The sequence below is a fragment of the Macrobrachium nipponense genome, chromosome 10, assembly GCF_015104395.2.
Source record: "Macrobrachium nipponense isolate FS-2020 chromosome 10, ASM1510439v2, whole genome shotgun sequence".
NCBI classification, from domain to species: Eukaryota; Metazoa; Arthropoda; class Malacostraca; order Decapoda; family Palaemonidae; genus Macrobrachium; species Macrobrachium nipponense.
Genome location: NC_087204.1, coordinates 34034954 through 34052453, shown reverse-complemented (window position 1 = coordinate 34052453; position 17500 = coordinate 34034954).

Genomic DNA, 17500 nt, shown 5'->3' with positions numbered 1-17500 from the left:
CTCAAAATACACAGACATCTCCACCGCCCGCTTCTCTGAGAAGTTTTCATACATCGGGAAGGTTTCCGGGACCAATTATCAACCACCAATTGATAATAATCGACGCTGGAAGGGAAAATTGCATAATTGACCAGAACCTCTAATAGATCCATTTTTCTTCCCTTTCCCATTTTCTGCGGAAAGTGTAATTCCGGAGAAGGGAATTAATTACTGGCCATTCTTATTTCCCTCTGGATAATGAGAAATCAATCTCCTCCGATATTAACCGACCGAAAACATTCCGAGATTTCTTGTCGTCGGTTTCAGCCAACTTCCGCCGATGAAAGGTCGGGAGTGATTCAAGGTAAGTGGTTGGTTCTCTGCCCATTTTCTTTGAAGTTTTTGTGTTAGTGTGTTAGTATTTTGATTGTTAGAAATAGATATGCACACGAGAGCTTTCTCAGAACCTATATTCGATTCTCCTTTTCAACCTGGTAAAAGTTTGAGAAGGAGAATTTGAGAGCGTCTCGGAAAGCTTCTCGTTCGTGTATATCTATATATATATATATAATAATATATATAATATATATAATATATATATATAATATATATATATACGAACAAAAGCTTTCGAAAACCTACTCAATTCTCCTTCTCAACTTTTACCAGGTTGAAAAGGAGAATCGAATATAGGTTCTCGAAAGCTCTCGTGTGTATATCTATTTCTAACAATCATTTACATTTACACCAATGTGGAATATATCTATAATTTTAGTGACTCATGCTGTTATGAGATTTTATGAAATATCGATACCTTACTGTGTTGTCTGTGATTATGAAATTTTAATTTCAACGTCCAGTAATGTTCTAAATTTCCTGGGATTTTCTTTAAAAATATTAAATTGAAGATTTATTTTACATCCCGAGAACAGTTCTCCTCTTTATCTCTGTTACGGACTTTTATTTCTGTATTAATTTTCTGACCAAAGGGATGTTGACGATAGTTGAAGACGTCGGTATAGGACGTTTTCATCCCTCCAAGAACACCCCATGTAATAATAATAATAATAATAATAATAATAATAATAATAATAATAATAATAATAACTAAGAAATTCACAGTCTCGTGAAAAACAGTTTGTGTAATGAAAATCAACAATTATATAGTCAACTGTATTGCTATGTAAAAGACAAAGGATTTTGTCTTTTACATAGTTGTGGACATTTATGACACACACAAAAAAAATTATGATAACTTTCATCCGAAATGTTCTTTGAAGACTGGCGATCAAAACCGTGTCCACGAAGGCCCTCAAAATACACAGACATCTCCACCGCCCGCTTTTCTGAGAAGTTTTCATAAATGAGGAACGTTTCCGGGACCAATTATCAACTGCCATCGATAATCGACGCTGGGAGGGAAAATTGCATAATTGACCAGAACCTCTAATGGATCCATTTTTCTTCCCTTTCCCATTTTCTGCGGGAAAGTGTAATTCCGGGGAAGGGAATTAATTACTGGCCATTCTTATTTCCCTCTGGATAATGAGAAATCAATCTCATGCGATATTAACCGACCGAAAACATTCCGAGGTTTCTTGTCGTCGGTTTCAGCCAACTTCCGCCGATGAAAGGTCGGGAGTGATTCAAGGTAAGTGGCTGCTTCTCTGCCTGTTTAGACTGTGATGTTCGTTTGGTTTCTGATGGTTTTTGTGTGTCTTCTTGTGCTTCGTTTGGTTTCTAATGGTTTTTGTGTGTCTTCTTGTGCTCTTGGTCTTTTATAATAATATTTGTATTAAGTGATACAATGAGGGGATGGGTAATGGTTGTATATATGAATGCTTTTATATATAGAATTATGATCACCTAAAGCAGTGATATAGACTTACTACAAGTCTGTTATATTTCAATGTGTGCTTATTATCCGTCAGGTTTCATTCAAGCATATTACTGTAAAATTTTCTTCAGTATTATAAATATCCTAATATATAAATCAATATATAATATAGAATATATAACTATAATATATAATATTATAAGACAATAATAATATACAACATATATTATAATAATATATATATAATATATATATATAATATATATACTATAAATATGTGTGTGTTTGTGTGTACGTATATAAATATATGCATATAATTAATTCAACGTTTAGCCTTGCCGTCATGCAATCCAGGTAGATGCTCTTGTAAACTTGCCCACTGAATAATTTGTCAAATTGAAGACTCATTACATTTCTTGTTTCAAACAAAATTACTGTCCTTTTCATGGTAAGTTAACACTACTTAGCACGTAAAAAAAATCAAAGAATGAAAAATTCAGTGCTCTTCATATTGAAAAAATAAACGCGGTAAACTTGAAAGCGAAAGATAATCAAAACGTGAATTCTACCTGACACGATAATCCCCGGAAATCTCATTACGAGGATGAGAAGAAAGGAGGCGGAAAATACACTCAGCTAATTTTATTTAAGGATTATTGCAATGTAAAATGTATTCAGGTTATAATTTGTTCATTCGGTTGTTTGTGATATTGCTATGAGTGTGGGTTGTTAAAATTGCTTTGAAGTGGTTTTCTAACATAAACGTGTATACACACACATTATATATATATATATATATATATATATATATATATATATATATAATATATATATATATATATATATATAGATAGATAGATAGATAGATAGATAGATAGATAGATAGATAGATAGATAGATGTTTTAGAAAAAAGCCTGCAGCACAATTAATAGTGGGAACTTTCTGGAAAAAATATAGATAAGAAATTATATTTCAATAATAAACAGAAGTCCTCCTCAATGATTATGATTAGCAACTCCAAATTTCTGTCCCAGTTACTATTTGAAGAAGAACATTAAATATTGGTTTTAACTTTCAATGTCTGTGTGTTAATATTATTTTTAAGACATGTAGTATATGAATATGGAATTACCATAATTTTGAGTTTTAGAGTTAACGGATACCATTTCCTTTATTCTACTTTTAACGTTATTCCTTATATTTATGTTAACGGCTTTTAACTATCGGTGATTATGCTTCAACAGTTGTGACTTTGACTGAGATATATCGTATAAAAGCAGTTTCAACTTGAAAACGAACATATTAACATTGTATTCTTAACTTTATTGCATATCCTTCCTCTTCCTCTTTCCCACCGTTATCCCTGCATTAAGGGCTCTGTTGCCTAATGCGACTTCAATATTGACATCTAACACCTCCATCAAACCGCCTCTCTCCATATCTTCCTTCACTTTATCTCGCCATCTAAGTCTCAGTCTCCCTCTCGATCTTCTTCTAACAGGTTCCTCCCAAAACCTCTTCACTCCCTCCTCGTCACCAATCCCCAACACACGCCCATACAATCTCAATCGAGACTCTCTTATCACTAATGTAATCTTGGCTAAGCCTGCCCTTCCTAGTTCATAATTTTCCAATCTTTCAAGCATTCTCATCTCTGTTCTCTCAAAATTTACTTCCTCTTTTCTTCTTAGAGCCCATGTTTCCGATCCATACATTAACACTGGTCTTATCACTGTGTTTTAGATCTTGACGTTTAGCTCGATTGGCATTTTCTTATCACATACCACTCCAGCTACCATGCAGCTTTTATCCTACTGTCAACTTCAGCCTCACATCCTCCCTTTTGGCTTAAAGTAGATCCTAAGCACTTAAACTTTTGTTTATTGCATATGCTTGTATTAACTGCTCGTAGCTATCAATTAACATGTCTCAAAAGTTTGGTCTTTGAGTGGGATATCATAAGCAAACAATGACTCCCTTTGCAAAAGCTAAACAAACGCTCTGGAATGCTTTTGCACTCTGAATATTAATGAACAAGGCTGAAATTTCACTTGTTCAACGACGGATTAAACAATCATCTCTATTGCATCACTGGGACATAACTGACTGCTTTGTAACTATGATGGGTTTTAATAAAAGAAGCTTTCACATTCACATAATAAAAGCCCAGCCAAGTGACATGATATCAACAGCCATTATGAACTCGTATTAAGCAACAATTTCCTTGCAAAAATCAGGAATATCCAATAACACGTGTCATTACGTAAGCTGTAATTTCAATTTTATATCAAGACTTGAACAATAGCTAGTTTAACAAAGATATTTTGAGGAAAGACTACGCGAGTGATCTGTCGGAGTTATTGTGTTATCTTCTTTTTTGTGTGTGTTTGGGGGTGGGGGACATGTTTCCCGTTAGTAGATTTTGTGTGGGTGCGGCATTATGGGGCTCTTATTATTATTATTATTATTATTATTCAGAGGATGAACGCTATCCATATGGATCAAGCCTAACAAAGGGGACATTAACTTAAATTCAAGCTTCCAAAGAATATTATCAATATTATTATTATTATTATTATCATTATTATTATTATTATTATTATTATTATTATTATTATTATTATTATTATTAGTTCAGAAGATGACCACTATTCATATAGAGCAAGCCCACCAAAGGGGACATTATCTTGAAATTCAAAAGCTTTCAGAGAATATGGTGCTCGTTAGAAAGTAAGAGAAGGTAAAGGGAAATACTGATAAAAAAAAAATAAAGAAATAAATTAATAGATAAAAACGCATTCAAATGAAAGGAGAATAGAATTAGGGCAGCCATATACATTGCAACTTCACTCGAACTTCTGAAGTTCAAATTACACGACTTCCTCTCGGAGTATGTTCCACAGTCCAAAAGTGCGAGGAATTAAGGACCCCTGGAACTGAGAAAGTCGACATCGAGGATTGATGAAATATCTTGTATCTTTATTTGCTTAAAGGGATTTCAAAGTTTCATTTGATATTTGATACTGATGGCCTCGGGTCCTTATCGGCATGAGACGTTAACCAGTTACTGTTCAATACCCACAATTACGCAGTTAAATGCTTATGAGATACGCTTGACAATATATCTGTACGCACACACACACGCACACACAAAATCTATCTATCTATCTATCTTTATATATATATTTATAGATATATATATACTATATATATATATATATATATATATATATATATCTATATCATATATATCTATATATAGATATAGATATATATATATATATATATATATATATATATATCTATATATATATATCTATATACTATATACATACTATATATACGCATATTTATAGTATATATACATGCATATCAAATATACATATATATATATATATATATATATATATATATATATACTATATATATAGTATATATATTAACATAAAATATATAGAATGCTTAAAAAAACATAGTGTGCGCATTAATTTCGTGATTACCACTCGCATAATGCCAGGTTAATTTCGTAATTATCTAATTCTTTTATGTTTTAATGCGATGTATTTAACATAAGCTTCAGCGTAATTAACCCTTAAGCCAAAGGTAAATAACCGATTAAAAATCTCCAGCAATTCAGGATAAATCCATGATGAATTAACATATACCGATATTTTGTATTTTCCTTCATTCCTCTTTCAATAGGATAATCATTCTTTGTTTACTGTGTTATTACCAAGTTTATTCAAAAAAAGATCGGAAGTGGGTCACCATTGTTTGAGAGTTTCAGAGATCGTCTATTCATCTGAATTAATTTATGTTATAATGTTTATCTGTCATTATTATTATTATAGTTGGAGCAACGGTAGAGCAATACAGAATGAATTGTATATTAGGAATGACAATGAAAAAAGCTTAGTGCTGCGGTTAATGAATATTATTTTTCACCTGGGAATGTATATAATATACTTATAATATTATTAGTATATATATATAATTAGATAATATATATATATATATATATATAAATATTAATTATATAATATTATTATATTACATACATAATACATTACATTAATGTATAATATACATATATGTATGTATATATAATAAAGTATATATAATACAACATATATATATATATATATATATATATCTATATAATATATATATATATATACTATATATATATATAGATATAATATGTATATATATATATATATATATATATATATATATATATCTTAGAATTATATCTATATATATAGACTTAATATAATAAGAAAATCAGACCAGGAACACGATGAGATGATTATTTTCAACAGCTTATTCCGACGTTTCGTAAATTACATTTACATCTTCTACAAAAAAACATATATTGTAAAGTCTGACATAAAATAAAATAATATAAAATAATATAAGATAAAATAAAATAAGGGTCTGTTAAAAGTCAGACAAGTTATGTACTAAAATGTACGATATACAAAGGCAAATAAAAAAATAGATTGCACAATACAAAAAGAAAGGAAAAACACTAAAATGCATATGAAACTTACGAAAGGATAACGGAAATAATAGAAAAACACTTGTTTTCACTAGTGTTTTTCTGTTATTGAACAATGATTAATGATAAAAACTTTAACAAACATTAATTCGGTAAAGCTGACAATCTCTGAAACTCACAAACATTGGTGACCTACTTTCGATCTATTTGAATTAACTTTGTAATGATAAAGCAAACACAGAATGATTATCCTATTAAGAATGATTGAACTAAAATACAAAATGTTGGTATGCGCTAATCCAGCGTGGATTCAACGTAAATCCGTGGAGATTATAATCGGTTATTTACCTATGGATTAAGGGCCAGTGAGGCCGAGTTTATAGTAAATAAAAAAGAAAACATGAACTAGTTAAATGGAGAATATTTCATAATTTGAGAAATTAGCTGGGATTAAAATATAAAATAATTAGATGAAAATTATTAAACAAGTAAGGAAAATAGTTGCATTAAAAACATAAAATATTAAATGCATATAGTACAACAAGTAAGAAATTAGTTGAAATAAATATCATTAAATAATTAAAAGGAAACTTTCATTATCAGGAATCTGGCTGGAATTAAAAACATGAAACAATTCAATGGAGAATTTTTAATAAGCAAATTAATTAGCTGAGCTTAAGACATAAAAGAACTAAATAGAGAATGTTCAATAACCAAGAAATTAGCTGGAATTAAAACCATAAAGTATCTATATGGAAAAAGTTTAACAAAGTTCAGAAATTAGCTGCAATTAATACATAAAGCAATCAAATGAAGAATGTTTGATAAATAAGGAATTAGCCTGAATTAACAGCATAAAATAATTAAATGGGAAATTTTTATAATTAAGAAATCAGCTGGAATTAAAAAAAATAATTAAATGGAGAATGAATTAACAATCAAGAAATTAGCCGGAATTGAAATTTAAAAGAATTTAATGAAAAATGTTTAATGATTCAGGCATAAGTTGGAATTAAAAACATAGAATGATTAAATGGAGAATGTATAATGATTAAGAAATTAGCTAGAAATAATGACATAATATAACCAAATGGAGAATAACTAGTTTTTGAAATATTAGATAGAAATGAAAAACGTAATATAAATAGATAGAGAATGTTTAGTGAGAATTAAAAACATGAAAAACATAAATAGAGAATGTTTGATAATTAAGATATCAGCTGGAATTAAAAACAAAATGATCAAATGGAGAGAGTTTAATAATCAAGAAATTAGCTGTAATTATACAAGGGTTTATCACATACCATCTAATTACATCTAATTAGCAAATCATGAAAAAGCAGATTCATAGTCTCGTCTGCTTTTATGTAATTGAGCCTGATTACCTTTATAAAGTAATTAAATGGTACTTAGCTGATTACTTTTACTGGTCAATTTCATTAACACAAGGGCTTAATGCCTTAGCTGTATATGCAATTGGCGTTGGATTCCAGCTGAATAATATGTTAATTATTTTTATGATCTATAATAATTTATATATTTATTCGTAAAAATAGAATTTCAGTGCAATATTGAAAAGTCATACGAATGGAAACTAGTAGAGTAATACAACATGCATGAAAGTTAAGAAAGATTTTATTATTATTATTATTATTATTATTATTATTATTATTATTATTTTATTGAATATCATTGCTGCATCAGCTGCAATAATCTATAAAGGTTCTTCTCTATACTATTATGTCTATTAGAAAAATAGAGAAGAAACTATAAAATTGGTGCAGCCGATGCAGCAATAGTCTACAATATAACATGTTTAATAGAAGTTCACTTCCAGCACATTATTGTTATTTTATTATTATATTTTATTATTATATTATTATTATTATTATTATTATTATTATTATTATTATTATTATTATTATTATTATTATATTTTCTTTCTTTTCTTTTTTTTGCTCTATCACAGTCCTCCAATTCGACTGGGTGGTATGTGTGTGTGTGTGTGTTATTATTATTATTATTTTATTATTATTATTATTATTATTATTATTATTAGTATTATTATTATTATTATTCATCTGGAAGAATCCCACAGTAGCCAATGACACGGAATTGAAGTTTCCTAAGATTATTATGATATTCGTTTCAAGAAGTAAAGGAGAGATAAAAGAAGATACAGAAAGAAGAGGTTAATTATTAGAAAAGAAAAGTATGTTAACAATAAAAAATAAACAGATAAATACGTAAGTTAATTGTAAAATAAACAGAGAACTGTAAGTAAATATAAATTAAGAATTTGTTTGCAATACATGAAGACACACGTAGTCAAGAAGAGTTTATTATTCATTACAAGAGGCTCTGTTTATAGTGACCATTACCGAAATTATCAAGAAGAATCCTTTCCATTATAATACTGTTACCCCACAGGAAGCACCAGAGAGATTTAATAAACAGAATGAGCCGTATTTAACTGAGGTAAATGGATTAAAAACAAAGGCACTTTTCTTTATTGCTTCTCTGATTTTATTTTCGGGAGGGAGGAATGTTCTCAGAAGGAATTGGCTCTCTCTATCTCTCTCTCTCTCTTTCATATATATTACCTATATGTATACAATTATATAGATGTACTGAAATAAAAAAATAAAAAAACTAAAATGTATATATATATATATATATATATATATATATATATATATATATATATATATATATATATATATATATAATAACAAATATTCAGGAGTCTCAGAAAGACAGCAGTCTAAGAAGCATGCTTTATTTATATGAGAAACGTTTCATGTTGCTTCAACACATCATCAGTCTGCAATAATTAAAATTTTACTTGATAAATTACAAGTTAAAAGTGCAAATTATTACCAATAAAAATCAGCTAAAAACAATTTTAAACTTTAAAATAAAACAAAACATGAGTAAGTGAGAAAGGCTACCTATTCAAGGTAAGGAAAAGAGCCAAGTGACCACAACAGTTCATACATGCCCAGACAACACATAAGCCAGAGAGAGAGGAGACGAAGAAACATTAGAGTTTAAGCCTGGAGAGAGGTGCTTGATAAATAAAGACTCAAGGGTCGTTAAGTAGGTTGTTTGTTTAGTAGTGCCTATTATTGAAAAATGCTTTTTTCCACATTAATTTTGCATTTGGATGTATGCAGTTCCTTATATTTGAAAAATTCGGGATTGGATATTCTTGACCCTGTCCTAAAACTAAGACCTAGATGGCTATAATAACGAACCTGCAACAGCCTTCGAGAGGATCCAACGTAACTACCAAGGCATCTTGGGCATTGAAATTTATATATTATGTTGGATCTCATGAAATCCTGAAGCTTATCCTTATAACTAAAGAAACCTCCAATTTTCTTAGGGTTCATGGGAATGAGGTTTAATTTCAAAAATCCTAGTTCGTTTTCAATAATTTGTTTAAGGGTAGGCTCCACTTTGGAGGGGTCCCGATTGTAAAAAATCGTAAAAAAATATTTGCCAAAAATACACTAATCAAGACAGGCTAATGAAATTATCAGGCATTATTAGCACTATATAAATAACGCATATTCTCTGTGAGTTTTATCCCCATCATCCTACAGGGAAAATTAATGATTTTATTAAAAAAAAATGTGAAAAAATGCAAAAATTCCGGCCCCTCGTACTGAAGGTTATTTGGTGATTGGTGAGAAACTACAGTCTTGAATAGAAATTCGGTGTGAGAGAATGTTGGTATATCCACCTGGAACATGCACAAAAAAAATTATCAAAATAGAACAGTAAGCACGTACCATCAAAAAAAAGAGCAACAACTTCAGGTAAGTTCAGCGAAAGCCCCGGCGAAATCGCAGGCTATACCTAGGAAGAAATATTCAGGAAAAATTCAAATCTCGATTTAGGGACAAAACCTTTTGAGAGTTTGTAGTTATTATGTCACTTGATAGCCTAAAACATCTAAAAATTATATTATTTAGGACAATCAAAGAAACCCACCTCCAAAAAAAAAAAAAAAAAAAAAAAAAAAAAGGCAGTGGGGGTGGTTTTTTCTTTGATTGTCCTAAATAATATAATTTTTAGATGTTTTAGGCTATCAAGTGACATATTAACTACAAACTCTCAAAAGGTTTTGTCCCTAAATCGAGATTTGAATTTTTCCTGAATATTCTTCCTAGTATAGCCTGCGATTTCGCCGGGGCTTTCGCTGAACTTACCTGAAGTTGTTGCTCTTTTTTTTGATGGTACGTGCTTATTTACTGTTGCTATTTTGATAATTTTTTTTGTGCATGTTCCAGGTGGATATACCAACATTCTCTCACACCGAATTTCTATTTCAAGACTGTAGTTTCTCACCAATCACCAAATAACCTTCAGTACGAGGGGCCCGGAATTTTTGCATTTTTTCACAATTTTTTTTTAAATAAAATCATTAATTTTTCCCTGTAGGATGATAAAACTCACAGAGAATATGCGTTATTATAGTGCTAATAATGCCTGATAATTTCATTAGCCTGTCTTGATTAGTGTATTTTTGGCAAATATTTTTTACGATCGGCACCCCCCAAAGTGGAGCCTACCCTTAACCTTGGAACGTAAATTGTCGGAGTGAATAAAGGGAATTGGTACATACAAAGTTAATTTTGGAACACTAAAGTTCAATGTAGGTTTGGAAACAAACCTGGCTAACATTTTGTTGATAATACTAAAAACTAAATTTCTTGGGAATGAGTTTTAGTGCAATACTCAAGTAAATATTCAATTTCATTATGAAAAGAGGCACCAAATCTGAGGTATATCTAAGTGCTCTAAAAACAAGAATGGTGATTGCATTTATTTTAAAAGAATGGAAACATGAACTAAAAAAAATTGGTGCCAAAGGTATTTTTTCTGAAAACAGAAGTACTAAAATCATGTTTATGTCTAATAACCTTAACATCTAAAAATGCAAGAGTGTTGTTCCCTTCCTCTTGTTTCTAAAGTAAACTTCATGTTAGGATGTATGTTATTAACATATTAAAAAAATAATTGCCATTGCCAGGAATGTTTGAATAAGGTAAATGTATCAGTCAACATATCTTCTGTAATAGTTGGTTTAAAACTCTCCGGGCAATTATTTAAAAATGCTTCCTCAATGATGCCTTGGTAGTTACGTTGGATCCTCTCGAAGGCTGTTGCAGGTTCGTCATTATAGCCATCTAGGAGGATTTTCAAATATAGGGACTCATGCATCCAAATGCAAAATTAATGTGGAAAAAAGCATTTTTCAATAATAGGCACTACTAAACAAACAACCTACTTAACGACCCTTGAGTCCTTATTTATCAAGCACCTCTCTCCAGGGTTAAACTCTTCGTCTCCTCTCTCTCTGGCCTAAGTGTTGTCTGGGCATGTATGAACTGTTGTGGTCACTTGGCTCTTTTCCTTACCTTGAATGGGTAGCCTTTCTCAATTACTCATGTTTTGTTTTTATTTTAAAGTTTAAAATTGTTTTTAGCTGTTTTTTATTGGTAATAATTTGTACTTTTAACTTGCAATTTATCAAGTAAAATTTTAATTATTGCAGACTGATAATGTGTGGAAGCAACATGAAACGTTTCTCATATAAATAAAGCATGCTTCTTAGACTGCTGTCTTTCTGGGACTCCTGAATGTTTAATCAACGATTTTCCTGATGTATTCTACTGTCTCCCGTGATGTTCCGTCTGCTGCTGTCCGTTCTCTTTCTTCCGAAATTACGACTACGAACTGTTCATCACTTTGTCCAGCTCCTTCGGTTCAGATACCCGCCTCAAGTTCTCAAGATCGCAAGACAACTAGAAAATCTACCATCAAATATGAGAAGTCAAAATTTTGTGTTGTTTTGTCAGCTTAGCAATGTATAACCCAGATTCGTCCGATTCAAACTATATAAATCATTTTTATACCATTCCGGATTCTACCGTGATGCGATGGATAAACTCCTCTCTAGAGAAATTGCCCATAAACAGCGGGTTGCTGATGGTCTTCAAGATAACTGCCAACAACTATGAGAACAATTGTTTCCCTTGCTGTCCACATTGGATTTGATAGTTTTTAAGAAATTATTTGTTAAATGTATTAATGATTTTATTACTGATGTTCATTCTCGCCACCAGAGAAAGTTGAGAGCCTTGGGGATATGTAGTCCTGATTTTAGCAATCATAATTCTTGTATTTTTAATTATTATAACTATGTCCTTTCCAAAAGAGAAGAATTTTTGTTGCCGTTTGGCCTTGACTTCTGTGTCCCTTCTTACAGACCTAACTTTCCTTATTTTTATTTTCCTTTCGAGGTGCTCTATCAGAGACTCTAGGGTCTTCTATTCTAACATGTCTAGCTTGCAACGGAAATTGTCCTTGTTACTTCACGACACATAAGAAACTTAAGATAAAATGGGCTCCATATTTTAGGAAAGAGGACTCTGAAATTCTGAAGAAACTTGGTAACGTTGATAACATAGTAATATGCAAACCTGACAAAGGAAAAGGTATAGTAACTCTTAATAAGGTTGACTATCTTGAAAAAATGAATGTAATTCTGTCGGATAACTCTAAATTCAAGCTTATTGGTGAACCTTACTTTGTTGACATTTACAAAAAAAGAGGACAAAATCAATCGTTTTCTCAGAAAACTTTAACAAGATGGGATCATTAATGGGGAGGTATTTCATAAACTATTTGTTACAGGTTATTCTTTTGGCATATTATTTGGACTCCCTAAAATACATAAGGATGGTATACCAATGAGACCCATAATGTCGTCCTTCAACAGTCCTCCCTATAACATCTCAAAGTTTCTGGTTAAACTTCTAAACGAATATTCTGTATCGAAATTTACTTTAAAGAATGGTTTTGATTTTCAACAGCAAGTGCTGTTACAAGATGGTGAACTATTTATGGCTAGCCTAGACGTTGAGTCTTTATTCACTAACGTACCTGTTTCTGAAACCATTGAAATGATCCTAATTAAGGTTTTTAGTGATGCTGAAATTTTTTATGGTTTTAATAGACAGCTTTTTAAAACCCTTTTAAAACTTGCTGTACAAGATTCAACTTTCATCTTTAATAAGCAACTCTACCTGCAGGTCGGGGGAGTTGCAATGGGGTCCCCATTAGGCCCGTTGTTTGCTAACTTTTTTATGGGTCATTTGGAGGAAGCATTTTTAAATAATTGCCCGGAGAGTTTTAAACCAACATATTACAGAAGATATGTTGATGATACATTTACCTTATTCAAACATGCCTGGCAATGGCAATTATTTTTGGAATATGTTAATAACATACATCCTAACATGAAGTTTACTTTAGAACAAGAGAAGGACAACACTCTTGCATTTTTAGATGTTAAGGTAATTAGACATAACCATGGTTTTAGTACTTCTGTTTTCAGAAAAAATACCTTTACAGGTTTAGGCACCAATTCTTTTAGCTCATGTTTCCATTCTTTTAAAATAAATGCAATCACCGTTCTTGTTCTAGAGCACTTAGATATACCTCAGATGTGGCCTCTTTTCATGATGAAATTGAATATTTACTTGAGTATTTCACTAAAAACTCATTCCCAAGAAATTTAGTTTTTAGTATTATCAACAAAATGTTAGCCAGGTTTGTTTCCAAACCTACATTGAACTTGAGTGTTCCAAAATTAACTTTGTATACACCAATTCCCTTTATTCACTCCGACAATTTACGTTCCAAGGTTAAACAAATTATTGAAAACGAACTAGGATTTTTGAAATTAAACCTCATTCCCATGAACCCTAAGAAAATTGGAGGTTTCTTTAGTTAATAAAGGATAAAGCTTCAGGATTTCATGAGATCCAACATAATATATAAATTTCAATGCCCAAGATGCCTTGGTAGTTACGTTGGATCCTCTCGAAGGCTGTTGCAGGTTCGTTATTATAGCCATCTAGGTCTTAGTTTTAGGACAGGGTCAAGAATATCCAATCCCGAATTTTCAAATATAAGGACTCATGCATCCAAATGCAAAATTAATGTGGAAAAAAAGCATTTTTCAATAATAGGCACTACTAAACAAACAACCTACTTAACGACCCTTGAGTCCTTATTTATCAAGCACCTCTCTCCAGGGTTAAACTCTAATGTTTTTTCGTCTCCTCTCTCTCTGGCCTATGTGTTGTCTGGGTATGTATGAACTGTTGTGGTCACTTGGCTCTTTTCCTTACCTTGAATAGGTAGCCTTTCTCACTTACTCATGTTTTGTTTTATTTTAAAGTTTAAAATTGTTTTTAGCTGATTTTTATTGGTAATAATTTGCACTTTTAACTTGTAATTTATCAAGTAAAATTTTAATTATTGCAGACTGATGATGTGATGAAGCAACATGAAACGTTTCTCATATAAATAAAGCATGTTTCTTAGACTGCTGTCTTTCTGAGACTCCTGAATGTTTAATCAAAGATTTTCCTGATATATATATATATATATATATATATTATATATATACTATATAGATATATATATATATATATATAGAATGTAATACAAAATTTATTGATTTACAGTCATAGCTTCCCAAAACTAAAGCACAAAAACTCCCTACCATAAACAATATAAAATCGACGTAACGATTATTAAAAAAAATGTAATGAATATTAATTCTCATAGTCCCCATAACTCGACAAACCGAATGTTTTGACATATGATATGAAACAAACACAAATTCCCCATTTCGTGCAATTAACGAACGCGGGGCATCACGCACACGAAACGAATCCCACAGGGGAGCAATACCCATTCATCGCTTGAGACCGTAAATTCTTCATAATTGTGTCATTTGTCAGCAAAAACGGATTCCACCGTTAAGTCCCAAACACCGGCCATTAATAAACCACCTTAAATGCAAATTAATGCTTGCTATAAATTCACGCATTGTGTTTCGTCTGTCTCTTTATAATCCCCCTTCACTCCTCCTCTCCCCCACCCCACGCTCCTCCTCTCTCTCTCTCTCTCAATCTCTCTCTCATCTCGTGGGTCCTTCCGAATACCGTCTAACCTCGCCCGTCTCGACGCTAAAACTGACAAATGGTTCCGACTTCCGTGTCGGCGTCTCTCTCTCTCTCTCTCTCTCTCTCTCTCTCTAGTCCCTCAATTCTTTCTCGTTACCTTTCCGTCTCTCTCTCTCTCTCTCGCCTTATATCTCTACCTCCTTGTCTTTCTCTCTCTTTCTCGCGCTTTCTCTCTCTCTCGTAATAATTGTTTTTTTCTTTATCCTTCCATGTGTTCCTCCCTCTTACTCCCTCTTTCGCCCCCACCCGCTTACTGTCCGTCTGTCTGTCTGTCTGTCTCTTTCCCTCTCGCTGCCCCCCCCCCTTCCTCTCTCTCTCTCTCTCTCTCTCTCGCTTTGGCTGCGGAAGTTGCTACTCCACCGTGAAAATATATGGCGCCCAAAATGGATTGTGCGATCTCTCTTTATTGGCAATATCCTCCGTCCGCTACTTAGGAGAAGAGAGAGAGAGAGAGAGAGAGAGAGAGAGAGAGAGAGAAGATTACCTCGTCGAGGTCCTCCCGTTTTGATGGTATACATTTTGACAGTGATGAACAATAATGTCTCGTTTTTAACTTTCTATATCTGTATCACAGAAACCTCGCTGATGAATGAACTATGGTTAAATGGAGATACGTAGAAGCTTCAGATGAATTCACTAGAATTACTCCTTGGAAAGAACAATTTGCTTTCCTATGTTAAGTATTACATTGCTGGAGTTGTAATGGTTTTGGCTTTCGACGCCGATATATGCTGTAGGGAAAAATATTTATTTTTTTCTAGCATTTAGCGTAACTAAGTTTTGATATTAGTCAGTAATGCTATTGTGACTTAAATTATCAGTTCCTGCGACTTTATACTCCCTGAATAATTCAACTTTGTGAGATCGGAAACATGATTTTTTATATTATTTCTCACTGGTAAATAACGAGAGTTCTTTAGAAATAAAATAAATCTCGTCGCTTTAGTATCAATAGTTCAATCAGATAATCACTGCTGGACAAATTACATCCAAGCGATTAAAAGTTTTGGATTGAGAATCGAATCTTAGCACTCTTGCGAATGCACCTAAAAAAAAAAAAAAAAAAAAAAAAAAAAAAAAAAAAAAAAAAAAAATAAAAAAAAAAAAAAAAAAAAAAAAAAAAAAAAAAAAAAAAAAAAAAAAAAAAAAAAAAAAAGGTCCCGCGGGTTTCTAACGGTAAAATTCGTAGTATTTGAGAAAAATATCATCCTTATATTTCAACTCGTATGCAGTAAAAAAAAAAAAAAGTTTTCTCTTTTGAATCGTCAAACCCTCGTATCGCCCAAACTATTAATTTCCCAGAAAAATATTCTTATATTACAGCTCCTATGCAGTAGCATAAAAATGAGAAGTTCTTTTTAATGGTCAAACAATCGTATCACCCAAATTACCGATATCCCAGAAAAATATTCTTATATTTCAACTCCTATGTAGTAGCATAATAAAAAAAAAAAGAAAAAAAAAATTTTCTTTTGAATAATCAAACCATTGTATCACCCAAAATATTGATATTCCATAAAAATACTCATATATATCAACTCCCGTGTAGTACCATAAAAAAAACAGTATTTTTCTTTTGAATAATCAAACCATCGTATCACCCAAAATATTTGATATCCCAGAAAAAATATTCCTATATATCAACTCCTATGTATTGCCATGAATAAAACAGTTTTTTAATAATCAAACCATCGTATCACCCAAAATATTGATATCCCAGAAAAATATTCTTATATTTCAACTCCTTTGTTGTAGCATATTTTTTTTGTTTTTTTTTTTAACTAATCAAACCATACGTATCACCCAGAATATTGATATCCGAGTCTCGACTCAAGATATATTATAAAAAAAAACAATCCGCCTTTGCCCTCGTCTCCATAATTACCAACCTGCGACGGGTTTTGGCGCGAGATAAATGAACGACACACTTCTCCTGGCGATGGAAGTTGATAGATGTCGCATTACGCAAGGATTACCAGCCCTTTGGAGAATCCACCCTGAGTATACAGGGGTATAAACATCCGTTTATGAAAATAATAATAATAATAATAATAATAATAATAATAATAATAATAATAATATAATAATAATGATAATAATAATAGCATGAGTCACTAAAATGGTGAAGA